The sequence below is a fragment of the Chanos chanos genome, chromosome 12 (genome assembly GCF_902362185.1).
Source record: "Chanos chanos chromosome 12, fChaCha1.1, whole genome shotgun sequence".
Classification (NCBI taxonomy): domain Eukaryota; kingdom Metazoa; phylum Chordata; class Actinopteri; order Gonorynchiformes; family Chanidae; genus Chanos; species Chanos chanos.
The window spans coordinates 1862501-1876811 of NC_044506.1; positions in this window are offsets into that span (position 1 = coordinate 1862501).

Below are 14311 nucleotides of genomic sequence, written 5' to 3' on the forward strand. Positions count from 1 at the left end.
ACAAAGTAACATGTTACTGTAATTATATTACTTTCCTCCATAACAGAGTAAAGCATTACAGTTACTGGATTATTAAAATGTCCTTTCCTGCATTAGATGTCTTTTCAAAAGAATGTTTTTCATGCTGAATATTTCAATTTAACTTGTAAAATAGATAGTTCCAGTCCTGGGTGCTAATTGATCAATACAGAGTTCCATGTTGTCTTCTATAATCATGTTAAAATACATGATTGTAGAAACAGTGACACATGACACACCTGTTCACCTGTATCTATAACATGACTACCCACTGTCATTAAGGAGAGATTGGAGTAGCTTCTGCTAAATGGGACAAGACCAACAACTGGTTAGTTAGCTAGCTGGCAAGGTCTGCTCCATTTAAGAAAACCCAAAAATACAGTGTAGCCAACCAGGACAATAATATGGAGACTTTAATGTTACTTTTAATCACAAAATACAGATAACACAGCTGTCGGCTGATGATGATACCAAAACGTATTACTAACTACCTCAGAAACTACCGGTAGTTAACCACCGTATCTGATGTGTCATTTTTACTGTGTAGGCTGTTCCAACCAGTATTGGCTACTCTGTTTTGTAATTAAAGGCTGATAAGTTATGCCTTTAACTGTGTTCATACTTTGCACTAGGCTGTTGCATTGAAAATAAAGTAATGAAAGGACTATGATGTTTGTCTTTGTATCTTTATGTGGTAAATTGGGGAATTTGTAGTTTTAGAGAGAAACTCAAAAGTAAAGTAATGAGTAGTGTAATTACTTTTCAAAAGGAGTAACGAGTAAAGTAATCTCATTACAATTTAAAGACGTAATTGGTAACTTATAACTAATTACTTTTTTTGAGTAACTACCCCAACACTCTCCATTCATAATGCTGACATAACTGAGAGGCATATGACAGGTTTTGAAATACTTTTTTTTTTTTTAAACCATTTCTAAACTTCAAACAGACGTGTTTTGGCTGACCTCCTGACATAGTTATCTGTGCTTTAGAATTTGTTACACACACACATTTAAACACACACAACACACGCAAACGGAAAAAGTGACACACACATTTAAAGACATACGAATGGAAAAAGCATGACCTGACCCTTGGAATTAACCAAATGCAAGCATATGTATACATGCCTCTCTCCCTCATACACACACACACACACACACACACACACACACCACAGACATGCACACATTAAACCAAAAACATGTTTGACACGTAGCAAAACCAAACCACCTACTAACTCCCACGCTTATACACGGTGCAAATGGAACTTTCTCTCTGCCACACATAGAATATCTGTCTCTTTTACACACACACACACACACACACATACACACACACACACATACACATACACACACACACACACACACACACACACACGCCTGCCCGCATACACACACACGCACGAACGCGCGCGCGCACACACACACACACACACACACACACACACACACACACACGTGCTCTCTGCTCCCATTGTGGTGCGTTGTTTTTCACGTGCCTGTCTCTCTTCTCCTCACTCTTATCAGCAGCGGGCGAGGGTGGCATTTCCCGTCCACGTCACCATCCAAAGGTGGCACAGGATGAGCTACACTTCCTATCGTGGCACACCCAACACGTAGCCCCCAACACCCCCCCCGCCTCGCTCTCCACCCTCTAACCTCCACCCTCCACCCCCCAGCTGATTTATCTGTGTCTAAAGTCACAATCTAAACATGCTTTTCACAATCACAGCAGTTCAGTCAAAATGTATGTTACATTTGCACACTCTCTCTCTCTCTCTCTCTCTCTCTCTCTCACACACACACAGAGTCAAAGCTGGTTTGCGTCGCCATAAGATAATGCTAAAATGAAAGGTTATCCTCTTGACGGTTTCCTGATTGTTTCCTGACCCGTGTGTTCAAACGCGACAATAAAATATCCAAAACATGGTGAATTACACCTCCATGAGTCTGACTCTTGGCCTCTGTGTCTAAGCTCTTCATTCAAGTCATTTCCAAAGCCATAGCTTCAGTCAGCAGCTTCCTCAGCCGCTCTTCTCCTAATGACCCTCTTTTACATTCACTTCATTGTGGTTTCACTGCGGTTCAAACCCCGAAGCCATTTACATTATATCTCCATCATATCCTGCTTTCCACTGTGACCACCCAGACTCTGTGTGTGTGTGTGTGTGTGTCTGTCACTGAAGCTCCTCCCCACAGGCCTGCAGTCTCTACCAACACACAGCCAGATGTTTTCACCCTCACCAGCATCCCTCACCCATCCACCCATCCACTCTCTAACAGATAGACCCTATACATCCACCCATCCACTCATCCATCCACCCATCCACTCTCTAACAGATAGACCCTATACATCCACCCATCCATCCATCCATCCACCCATCCACTCTCTAACAGATAGACCCTATACATCCACCCATCCATCCATCCATCCACCCATCCACTCTCTAACAGATAGACCCTATACATCCACCCATCCATCCATCCATCCACCCATCCACTCTCTAACAGACAGACCCTATACATCCACCCATCCATCCATCCATCCACCCATCCACTCTCTAACAGATAGACCCTATACATCCACCCATCCATCCATCCACCCATCCATCCACTCTCTAACAGATAGACCCTATACATCCACCCATCCATCCATCCATCCACCCATCCACTCTCTAACAGATAGACCCTATGCATCCACCCATCCATCCATCCACTCTTTAACAGATAGACCCTATACATCCATCCATCCATCCATCCACTCTCTAACAAATAGACCCTATACATCCACCCATCCATCCATCCACTCTCTAACAGATAGACCCTATACATCCACCCATCCACCCATCCACTCTCTAACAGATAGACCCTATACATCCACCCATCCATCCATCCATCCACCCATCCACTCTCTAACAGATAGACCCTATACATCCACCCATCCATCCATCCATCCACCCATCCACTCTCTAACAGATAGACCCTATACATCCACCCATCCATCCATCCATCCACCCATCCACTCTCTAACAGATAGACCCTATACATCCACCCATCCATCCACCCATCCACCCATCCACTCTCTAACAGATAGACCCTATACATCCACCCATCCATCCATAAACTCTCGAACAGATAGACCCTATACATCCACCCATCCACCCATCCATCCACCCATCCGCTCTCTAACAGATAGACCCTATACATCCACCCATCCATCCATCCACTCTCTAACAGATAGACCCTATACATCCACCCATCCACCCATCCACTCTCTAACAGATAGACCCTATACATCCACCCATCCACCCATCCACTCTCTAACAGATAGACCCTATACATCCACCCATCCACCCATCCACTCTCTAACAGATAGACCCTATACATCCATCCACCCATCCATCCACCCATCCACTCTCTAACATATAGACCCTATACAGCCATCCATCCATCCATCCAACACGTAGCCCACAAACCCCACCCCCCCCCACCCCCCCTCACCCTCCACCCACAACTCTCCACCCCCCAGCTGATTTATCTGTGTCTAAAGTCACAATCTAAACATGCTTTTCACAATCACAGCAACTCAGTCAAAATGTATGTTACATTTGCACACTCTCTCTCTCTCTCTCTCTCTCTCTCTCTCTCTCTCTCCCATCCATCCATCCATCCATCCATACACCACAATCACAGTTCTGTGATGGAAGCTCGTAGAACATCACGGAGCATTAAGTACGAAACCATCACATAGAGAGGTTCCAGTAATTATTTAAGTACGAAACCATCACATAGAAAGGTTCCAGTAATTACTTTAGTACGAAACCATCAAAAGAGAGGTTCCAGTAATTATTTGCATTAAGTCTTTTTTTTAAATGTAAGTACTACAGTAATAAGGGACAGTCCAAGCTGAGCAACAATCCATCTGTCTGTCTGTCTGTCTGTCTATCTATCTAACTATCTATCTGCCAGTCTTAGTGACCAGTTTCAGTAATGAGTGTCTTTGTTGCATGCATATTGCTGTGTATTTGTACACTCTGTCACTCTCATGGGAGAGAGTAGAGACCTGGTGTGAGGCTGTGTGACGGAGCGAATCAGTGTGTGTTTGTATAGAGGCCAGCAGTCTGTGTGTGTGTGTGGGGGGGGGGGGGGGGGGGGGGGTGTATTTGGCAGGCGGATAAAGCCAGTGCTGTAGGACAGGAATCAGCCAAGGCTTTTTGGGGAAAGGATGATCTGTGAGGCCTGATATGAACATGGTCCTGACCTGTTTGACATGGCTACTGATTACTGCTCACTGGTCTATTCTCATCACACACCACACTCACTCGAGTTATAGAGAAATACTCTCTCTCCCTCTCCCTCTCCCTCTCTCTCTCTCTCTCTCTCCTTCTCTCTTTCTCTCTCTCTCTCTCTCTCTCTCTCTCTCACTCCCTCTCTCTCCTTTTCTCTCTCTCTCTCTCTCTCACTCCCTCTCTCTCCTTCTCTCTCTCTCTCTCTCTCTCTCTCTCACTCCCTCTCTCTCCTTCTCTCTCTCTCTCTCTCTCTCTCTCTCTCTCTCTCTCTCTCTCTCTCTCTGTGTGTGAGTGTTTTTCACTGTGTAACGCCCACAGAGGAGACGTCAAATAAATGCTGAGATTTTAACTCTTTTGGAAACGTTCTCCAGTTTTCCTTTTTTTTGTTTGTTTGTTTGTTTGTTTTTGTTGTTGTTGTTGTTTTTAACCACGTCCTGACCTAAACTAGACTCTACAGACAGGGGTTTGATGAATTCCATGAGCTCTGAATGCAGGATTTGCAGATACGACCCTTAACGTCCTGCAGATGGGAACAGACTGAGTCTGTGAGTCTGAACAAGCCCTGTATGAGCCAGTCAGTCATCTCATGAACCCTGCCAAACCTGTAGCCACAGTGCTGGCCTTTGGTGTGGTCAGCTAGGGTCCAGAGGCTTGGATTTGATGCTGAATTTGCTGTTGTAACATATTCATTCAAACACGGAGTGGATGATGGTTGGCATTTCGTTAATGGGACCACTAATACCGTCCCTGTTTCTGAGTCCCATATGTACTCAATTCAACAGAAATCACAGCTTTAGGGGCCAGTGGTCCCTGCCACCTCTACGGCTGAAATCTGCTGGACTCTGCTGGGCTCTGCTGGGATTGTGTACTGGCGTGACCTCACCCAGTTCGCTCCCAGTCCCCACATGATTTCCGTTACTGGGCTCAAAGGCTAATAACAGGCCAGAAACACAGCAGAATGAGCTAAACTATGTTCTAGAATGTTCCTAAATCTGACCTGGTGTGTTCAGTCACTTTGGCTCTAAGTGGACCGTCACTGTGCAGTCCGGCCGGTTCTGGGGGTTCTGGTTTCCTCCGTGGGACAGAGTCATTTCATGTTTCTGTGAACGCCAATGTTGTCTGCAATTCACTCAAAGTGGATGCTGTTTTCGACCGCTCAAACAATAATGTTTTACTCTGACATCCAGATATGAGAGCAAAAGGCATGCTGGTGACATTCATGGATAACGGTAAAGGAAGCAGCCTTAGAACCACAGGGCTCTGACACTGAAGACTGATGGTTCACTGCTAATGTGCTACAGAAACACACCAGAGGTTACTTCAGAAGCCTGGGACCTCTGACATAGGAAGCGCTATTTTAAGTTCCTCTAGATAAGAATGTCAGCAGTGTGGAGAAATGTGATAATAAATCATTTTAGAGAAAAGTGTCTTTCTGTTTGCCCTGTGTTTGTGGGTAAACGGAGTCTAGTGGAGCAGTGAAGCAATCTTCACATTCTCAACAGGCTGTGTTCCTCTACAAGCTTTTTCCACAACACACTTTGATGGGTTTGGGTAAAATCTGATGTCTAGACAGATGATGGTGTCTTGGCAAAGTCAAAGGGTTTCTGTCAGAAGGACCTGGACCATTCCAATAAATGTAGACACACAGACTGACTCAGAGACTGAGTGAGAGAGAGAGAGAGAGAGAGAGGCAGAAAGGGAGAGAGAGAGAGAGAGAGAGAGAGGGAGGGAGGGAGAGAGAGAGAGAGAGGAAGTGAGAGGCACTAAGGGAGAGAGAGAGAGAGAGAGAGAGAGAGAGAGAGAGAGAGAGAGAGAGAGTTATACCACAGCACCCTGAAGCACAACACGACACAAAACACACAGATGATAATAAATATATAGAATAAATAATAAATATATATATGAACAATTCATGAAAACTTGATTCCATTAGAATGAAAGTTTCCTATTCTGTTATTAACGTCCAGGTCACTAAAAACTTACTCCATTACAATCAAACCCTTAGCTGTGTGTTCAGAAGCAGTCATGGCCTCATGGAAATTCTCATCCAATGGTTCCCTCCTCATGACAACTCAACACACAGATCAACACACAGATCAACACACAACTCAACACACAACTAATCACACAGCTTACACACAACTCAACACACAGCTTACACACAACTCAACACACAGATCAACACACAACTCAACACACAACTCGCACACAGATCAACTCAACACATAGATCAACACACAACTAATCACACAACTTACACACGACTCAACACACAGCTTACACACAACTCAACACACAGATCAACACACAACTCACACACAGATCAACACACAACTCAATACACAGATCAATACACAGATCAACACACAACTCACACACAGATCAACACACAACTCAACACACAGATCAACACACAACTAATCACACAGCTTACACGCGACTCAACACACAGCTTACACACAACTCAACACACAGATCAACACACAACTCACACACAGATCAACACACAACTCAACACACAACTCACACACAGATCAACACACAACTCAACACACAGATCAACACACAACTCAACACACAACTCAACAGACAGATCAACACACAACTCAACACACAGATCAACACACAACTCAACACACAACTCAACACACAACTCACACAGATCAACACACAACTCAACACACAGATCAACACACAGATCAACACACAACTCACACACAGATCAACACACAGATCAACACACAACTCAACACACAACTAATCACACAGCTTACACACGACTCAACACACAACTCACACACAACTCAACACACAACTAATCACACAGCTTACACACAACTCAACACACAACTCATCACACAGATCAACACACAACTCACACACAACTCAACACACAGATCAACACACAACTCACAATTCAACACACACCTCAATACACAGATCAACACACAACTAATCACACAGCTCACACAACTCACACACAACTCAATACAGAACTCACAATTCAACACACAACTCAACACACACATCAACACAGCACAGCACAGCAGAATTCATTAAGAATTCATGTTTATTAAGTGTTTTATTCATTGGGTCGCAGTTTAGTGACAGATTGGTTTGATTAGGCTGCTGGGTTTACGCATCTCATAAAAGCAGTCAAACTGAAATTCACTCTAACTAATAACACTATGACCTTGGCTCTGTCTGCTACAAACTCTCCAATCTGTTCTCTTATTGTCATCATTTCCAATCTCTCCAGAGGCATTTACCAGAAAACCTCTACACCAGACTCATCTCATTCCCTCCTCATTCACACACACATACACATACACACACACAGACAGACACACACACACAGACACACACACACACACACGCTCACACACGCACACACACAGACAGACACAGACAGACACACACACGCACACACACACACACACACACAGACAGACACAGACAGACACACACGCACACACACACACACACACACACACACACACACACACACACACACACACTCACACACACACACACACACGCGCGCACATGCACACACAGACACTCACACACACACACACAGCACACACTCACACACACACACACACACACACAGCACACACACACACACAGCACACGCACACACACACACACACACACACACACACACACACACACACACAGCTGCATGCAGGAGTCCATGTTTTTGGCATGGCGCTCCTCCAGGTCTCAGAAACAGAACTCAAAGACTCTATACACGCCGCTCTGCTGATAAACCCTCACAGCCGCGTGAGTCAGACGCTAACTGGAAGCAAACGTCACACAGTATTACAGTTTATTGTCCTGCTGCAACATAAACGTGCTGCTGTTAAACTGGTAAAACTGCTCATGCATGTGAAGGATATAAACTTTTTTCCTGTTTGTTTACACTCACCATAATAAAAGTGATTATAAGAACAAAGCTGGGTAATAAACAATTGGTCATGGTGTACGTGTTAATGGGGGACAGAGTAACTCTGAAATGAACTCTGAGAAACACGGAGAAATTTGACTCAGGAAAAATGGATGTTCACAAAATGTTTGGTGTGTGGGAAGATATGTGTGTGTGTGAGTTTATGTGTGTGTGTGTGTGTGTGTGTGTGTGTGAGTGTATGTGTATGTATGTGTGTGTGTCTCTGTGTGTGTGTGTGTGTGTGTGTGTGTGTGTGTGTGTGTGTGCGTGTGTGTGTGTGTTTCAAAGACCACATGCAGAGCACTAACATTTCAGAATGGTTTGAAGACAAGTTGAGCAGTTTGGAGTTCAACGTGGCTTTTTTTTTCGTTTTTGTTTTTCACTGAAGTGTTTGGTTTTCTCTGTGTTTGCTGAGTGAAGGTTTAGGAGAATCAACACCAATACACAACATGGCTAGAGGAGCCAGTTGTACTGCACAGCATTGGGCTCAGTGTCCTGCAGGCCTACTGTTAGCATTAGGAATAAATTAAACCTAACCTACAGAGTGGGCAAATGATAAACAACAGATGAGTTCTCTCTCTCTCTCTCTCTCACTCTCCCTCTCTCTCTGTCTCCACACACACACAGATAGAGTCTCCACAATTACTAAAGCATTTAAAATTCTTAAGATTTAAAATGTCATAAATTGTTGATGATTAGACGGCGTAAAATTTGTGACAGACAGAATTTGCCACAGGTCATGCGGTCTGAGACTTGACGTAATGGCTTGAGAACGCGGAGTGAAAACACATGCTGGTGAATTTGTGCATTAGAACAGCGGTCAGAGCAAGAAAGAAAGAATAAAAAGAAAAAACCCTATAACTCTTGACCAATACAGCTGGTTTATGTATATCTGCGCATGACACAACAGGCGCAAAAAATACAGCATTCTTTAAAAATAAAGTAAAAAAATAAAAGAAATGAGGGTCCTAGCTCTGTTTCAGTAAAAGAGAGAAAAGATAGGTTTCAAACGTAAGCGATCTCAGTGGGTAGCCAGCTGCGGCTCCAAAGTGAATTTTTTTTTTTTTTCAAGATTTCCTGCTTCGCTGAGCTAAGAGCAGTGACTCAGAGACTAACTTCTGTCTCGTACAGATACACTCTCAAGAGGAGGAGGAAGAAGGGACCGTGTGTAAGAGAGAGAGAGAGAGAGAGAGAGAAAGAGTTTATAAACTGTTCTCACGACGTTTCGAAATTTATAACAAGAGAACGACGCGTGTCTTGACAGTGTTCTAATGGAGTTTACTGGGTTTTCCGTATTTTGGCGCGGAACAATTCTCTTCGCGAGTCTTCTATGTTTGGACTCTGAAGGTGAGTAGAAATTCCGTTAATTGTGCTTGAGCTATCACAGACGAAACGCTAGTGAATTGCGACCACCAGCGACGCGGCAACGCTGACCCGTTAACAGCAAATTAACCTCTCAGTATTGGCTTGCCAACATTTACAAGACGCCGCGCTACAGGTGGTCGATAGAAACTTGACGGCGCTTCTCTCCATGTTGACATTTTGAACCGTTGCGTCTGGCACAGATTAGACGTCCGGATAATTCAATTTTGCATGTTTGTTTCCTGTGCGGATGAAAATGATGTAAACTTTTTCAAATAGACTTTAGCTCGTAGAGCCATTCATATCATATTTGTTTGGAATTTCAGGGACAAGCATGAGTGGGGTTTTTTTCTCGTGTTTTTTTTTTTTTCTTGAAACCACGTGTCGTCATTAAGGAAATACATGGTGGGAAGACATTTGTTTGGTTGGAGAAATTAGGTCTGCATCGTCATGAAAATGTACACAGACGTTTTGTTATCATTGGTTTACAGACATTGCGGTGAGCCTAGAACGACAGAATTATTTTTGTTTGTTTGTTTTTGCTTTTAATGAACATTTTTGTTGCTCGTTAGTTGTGATAGACGGGCCGATGGAGTGATTGTGGATCAGCTGTGTCCAGTGGTCATCTCTCAGGAAGAGCAGTGTCTGAAAGAAATGACATTTAATCATTTGGCAAACACCGCCCCCCCCCCCCCCCCAAAAGTAACCAACATAATAAGTATAGGCTATACAACACGTGCATAACAAAGATGACATGAGACAGCGGTCCGCGGTGATTAGCGCTGTAGTTTGAGGAGCGATGGTGCAGCTCTGAAGATCACACAACAAAAGCAGTGAAGCTTACAATTAAAAACAAGCCATCCAACTGACGACTGAGTGCGGGTCCTAACGTCATCTAACTAATCGTGACGTAATTATGTCTTAACGACATAGTTGAACGATCTCTTACTCACTGATCCCCCAACCGATCAGTGATGACACCCAGTCTTTCTGTCTATGTTTGTTAGCTCCAGTATAGTTATTAAATATTGACAGGATGTAAGTTAGTGCTTTCTCTCTCTCTCTTTTCTCTCTGGGCATCTAATGACTCACATTTCGCTAAATGTATTGTACCAGTGTCGTTATTCTAATTGCGTTAAGATCAGACACCGTCATTACGCACAATCACTGTCTTAGTCTAGGAATACATCCAAACTGTCTGCCGACGTCGCCTGAACTCACATTTTCCCACCGGATTCTCGTACTCTGTGTAAAGGTGTGTAGTGAGCATACCTTGTATTCGGAGTTCGCGTGAACACGTGAACATTACATATCTTTGCGTTGACATGCTGTCTTGTTTAGTCTTGCAATTTTTCTTCAGTCGGAGCAGTATCTGCCCCAGGGGGAGCTTTAATCATTTTTAGAACAAATTCCAAAAACGCAAAAACGGCAATTGCTCGTAGGGGCGAAATACACAGATCGTGGCTCGGTCACTTAACAGTGGTTAAAATCCATAGGTGACAACAGCGGTTCTCAGGTCCAGTCCTGAATCAGCACGTCTGTGCTGCAGTCCCGTATTGCTTCCCTGACCCACCTCATCCCCGTGGTTCCAGAGCTTTTGGCTCCGTGAACGGGTGTTAGACATGAACTCAGACGGGCTGCGCAGTGGATCAATGGATCAACATTTGAGAAACACTGAACTACAAGGCAAACCAAACCACATTAAATACTGAGTAATAATCACTGGGATGAGTGGTATGAAGTCATGGAGAGAAGAAACAATGGAGGGGAGAGAAAGAGAGAGAGAGAGAGACTCTTTACCTGTCTGCATAGTATTTGACAGCTGTGATTTTCTTTAGTGAATTTTAGTTAAGTGTATATCTAAGTTAATGAAGTGTTTTATTGTTTAGTTAGTTTTATATACATATACAGATACATATAAAAGAAAGAAAGAAAGCAAGCAGAATATCAGTCCAGTGTCCCTCAGACAGAGCAGGTGACAGATTGACACATAAGCCCTGAGGAGAAACTGAGAAGACGCGCGGTTCTCACACTTCCACTCTGGCTAAGAATGATGCCAGTCAAAAACAACACAGTCACATGACTAAAGCAGGGGGCAGTACTCCTGTCTCGCTCCTGCTCTCTCTCTTTCTCTTTCTTTCTTTCTTTCTTTGCAAACACACCACAGTGGAACGCGCACACACACACACACACACACACACACACACACACACCAGACATATGCCTTAGTGATATTTCACAACTCTGATGCCTGTGGTTCAACCTAAACTGTCCCATCATACTTTGGAATTTCCTCTCTATGATTTTTGTGTGTGTGTGTTTATGTGTGTGAGTGAGTGTGTCTGTGTGTCCCTGTTTTGTGCTGAGGTAGAATGAAGCAGTGCATACAGTTTGTACAAGCTTTGTTAGATTACTCACTCTCACACACACACACACACACACACACACACACACACTCACACTCATTGACTCATATTCAGAGGAGCCTATTCAAAGAGAGAATTTGCATCTTCCCAGTCCTGCTGAACTGAACATATCTAGGTGTATTCCCTCTCTCTCTCTCTTTCTCTCTCTCTTTCTCTCTCTCTCTGTCTCTCTCTCTTTCTTCACCTCGCCTTCTCTCTCTGTCTTTCATAAACACACACACACACACACACAAATGCCTTGAGAAAAACATCTCCCTACTCCAGTACACTGAGATCATAAATATTCTCCCCAGGGGATAAACCGACTTAAACCAACTGAAAGTGATCCAGTTTTTTAAATCACTCCATCAATAATATGAAGGATCTCACAATGACCGAGGTGGAGATGGACACATCATCATCATCATCATCATCATCTTACGATTCACTTCACTCTCATTCAGGTTTAATGGAGGTCAAATTCGCTCTGATTGGCGAAATCAGAGGGCGAATTCGCTGAGGCAAGCGAAATTGAGATGGTGAATTCCCTACTTTATGCAAATGAGAACCATGTGAGAACCAATCGGTTCAGTGTGCGATGTGTCTGGTGCGTGACGGTCTCTAGAGAGGTGGGAGTAACAAAAAAAAGTCTGACCAGGATGCCAAAGGCTAAAGGCTACATATAGCATGAAAACATGTAATGATAATAATAATACGTTTATTTAGAGCCCAATATCACTATTTATGGTGTCAAAGGGCTTTACATGTCTATAAAGTCAAATCAAAATTATATTATGCATAAGTTCGAGAAAATAGATAGGTCTTTAGTTTGGTTTTAAAGGTATGGAGAGAGTTTGCCTCTCTAACTTCTTTAGGTAAACCATTCCAGAGGAAGGGAGAGCGGTAGGAAAAAGCTCGGTTGCCAGCGGACTTCTTTTTAACTCTTGGGATGACTAATAATCCAGAGTCTTGAGAGCGCAGCGTGCGAGGTGGGTTATAGGATGCAAATAAGGTAGACAGGTAGGAAGGCGCAAGCCCATGTAAAATTCTATATGTTAATAACCTCTTCAAATCTGCCCTTGCATGAATTGGGGGCCAATGAAGGGAAGCCAGGACAGGGCTAATGTGATCAGACTTCTTTGTTCTGGTCAGAATTCTAGCAGCAGCATTCTGGACCAGCTGAAGACTATTGGTACTAGAGGCAGTCAGGCCAGAGTAAATTATATTATATGTATATAATCTAAAGATGTATGGACAACCATTTGTGTCTGTATCAACACGTGTTGTTGTTTACATGTTGCAGGAACTTAGTCGGGGCTGGAGCGGTAGAAAAAACTCTCTCAACGGCTCTGGTCGGGGCAAATAGGCCACTGTAGACTTTCATTTAAGCACTCCAACTTTTAAGCAAGGTGACTTGGTTGCTGTTTTTCACAACCTTGCCCCCAGAGCAAAATTCCTGAGGTGTTTTGCGGCGTGGAAGCCTGTGGTTACACAGACAGTAAAATCACTGCATTGGCCGTTACAGCTTTTCTCGTGATTGGACCCACCCCCCCCCCATGTCACATTCACTACATTTAAAACTGATTAAGAGCACTCAAGGTGACGTGTGTTGTCAACAGCGTGAGTGAAGAACTGTTTTCTCTTTAGCTCTTTAGCATTTGAAATATAGAGGTAAGATCTGGTCTAATTTTCAGGGTTGAAAAAACACTGATGTGCAGGGTTCAAATTATGGGGGGATTGGATGGGTCTAATCCCCCTAATTAAGACTTGGCCCCCCCAAAAGAGGTAAAAACAACAGTTCGGGGGGGGTCGAAACATTTATATATCTTATGCTATATAGCCCTGGAGAAAAAGTGGCTCCCCCACCCCTGCATTGACATTGCCCAATTCGCACTCTGCTGATGTGGACATGTTTTCCTGACGAATGAGAACACGAACTGACCTTACCTGTTTGAAGAGACATTTTCTCAGTGCTGCTGAAAAGAAAAGAGAGAAAGAGAGAGAGAGAGAGACAGAGGGCATATGTCTAACCCTATATAAATTCCATGGGTTAGGGGAGGCCCCAACAATAGACCTGAGTGACCTCAAGTTTGAGAGGTCACGGAAGGTGTGGTGAAGTAGTGAAGGTCAGAAAGGTCAAATGCGGAGCTTGTATGAGAGCATCATCATGGTATCACTCATCGTGACCCTGACCTTTTCATACTCCTCACCTTCTAGAAAAGTCTGAAAAAAAAAAAGCATGTTTATAGACTAAAACCATAGAACTACAGAATCAGACTGCAA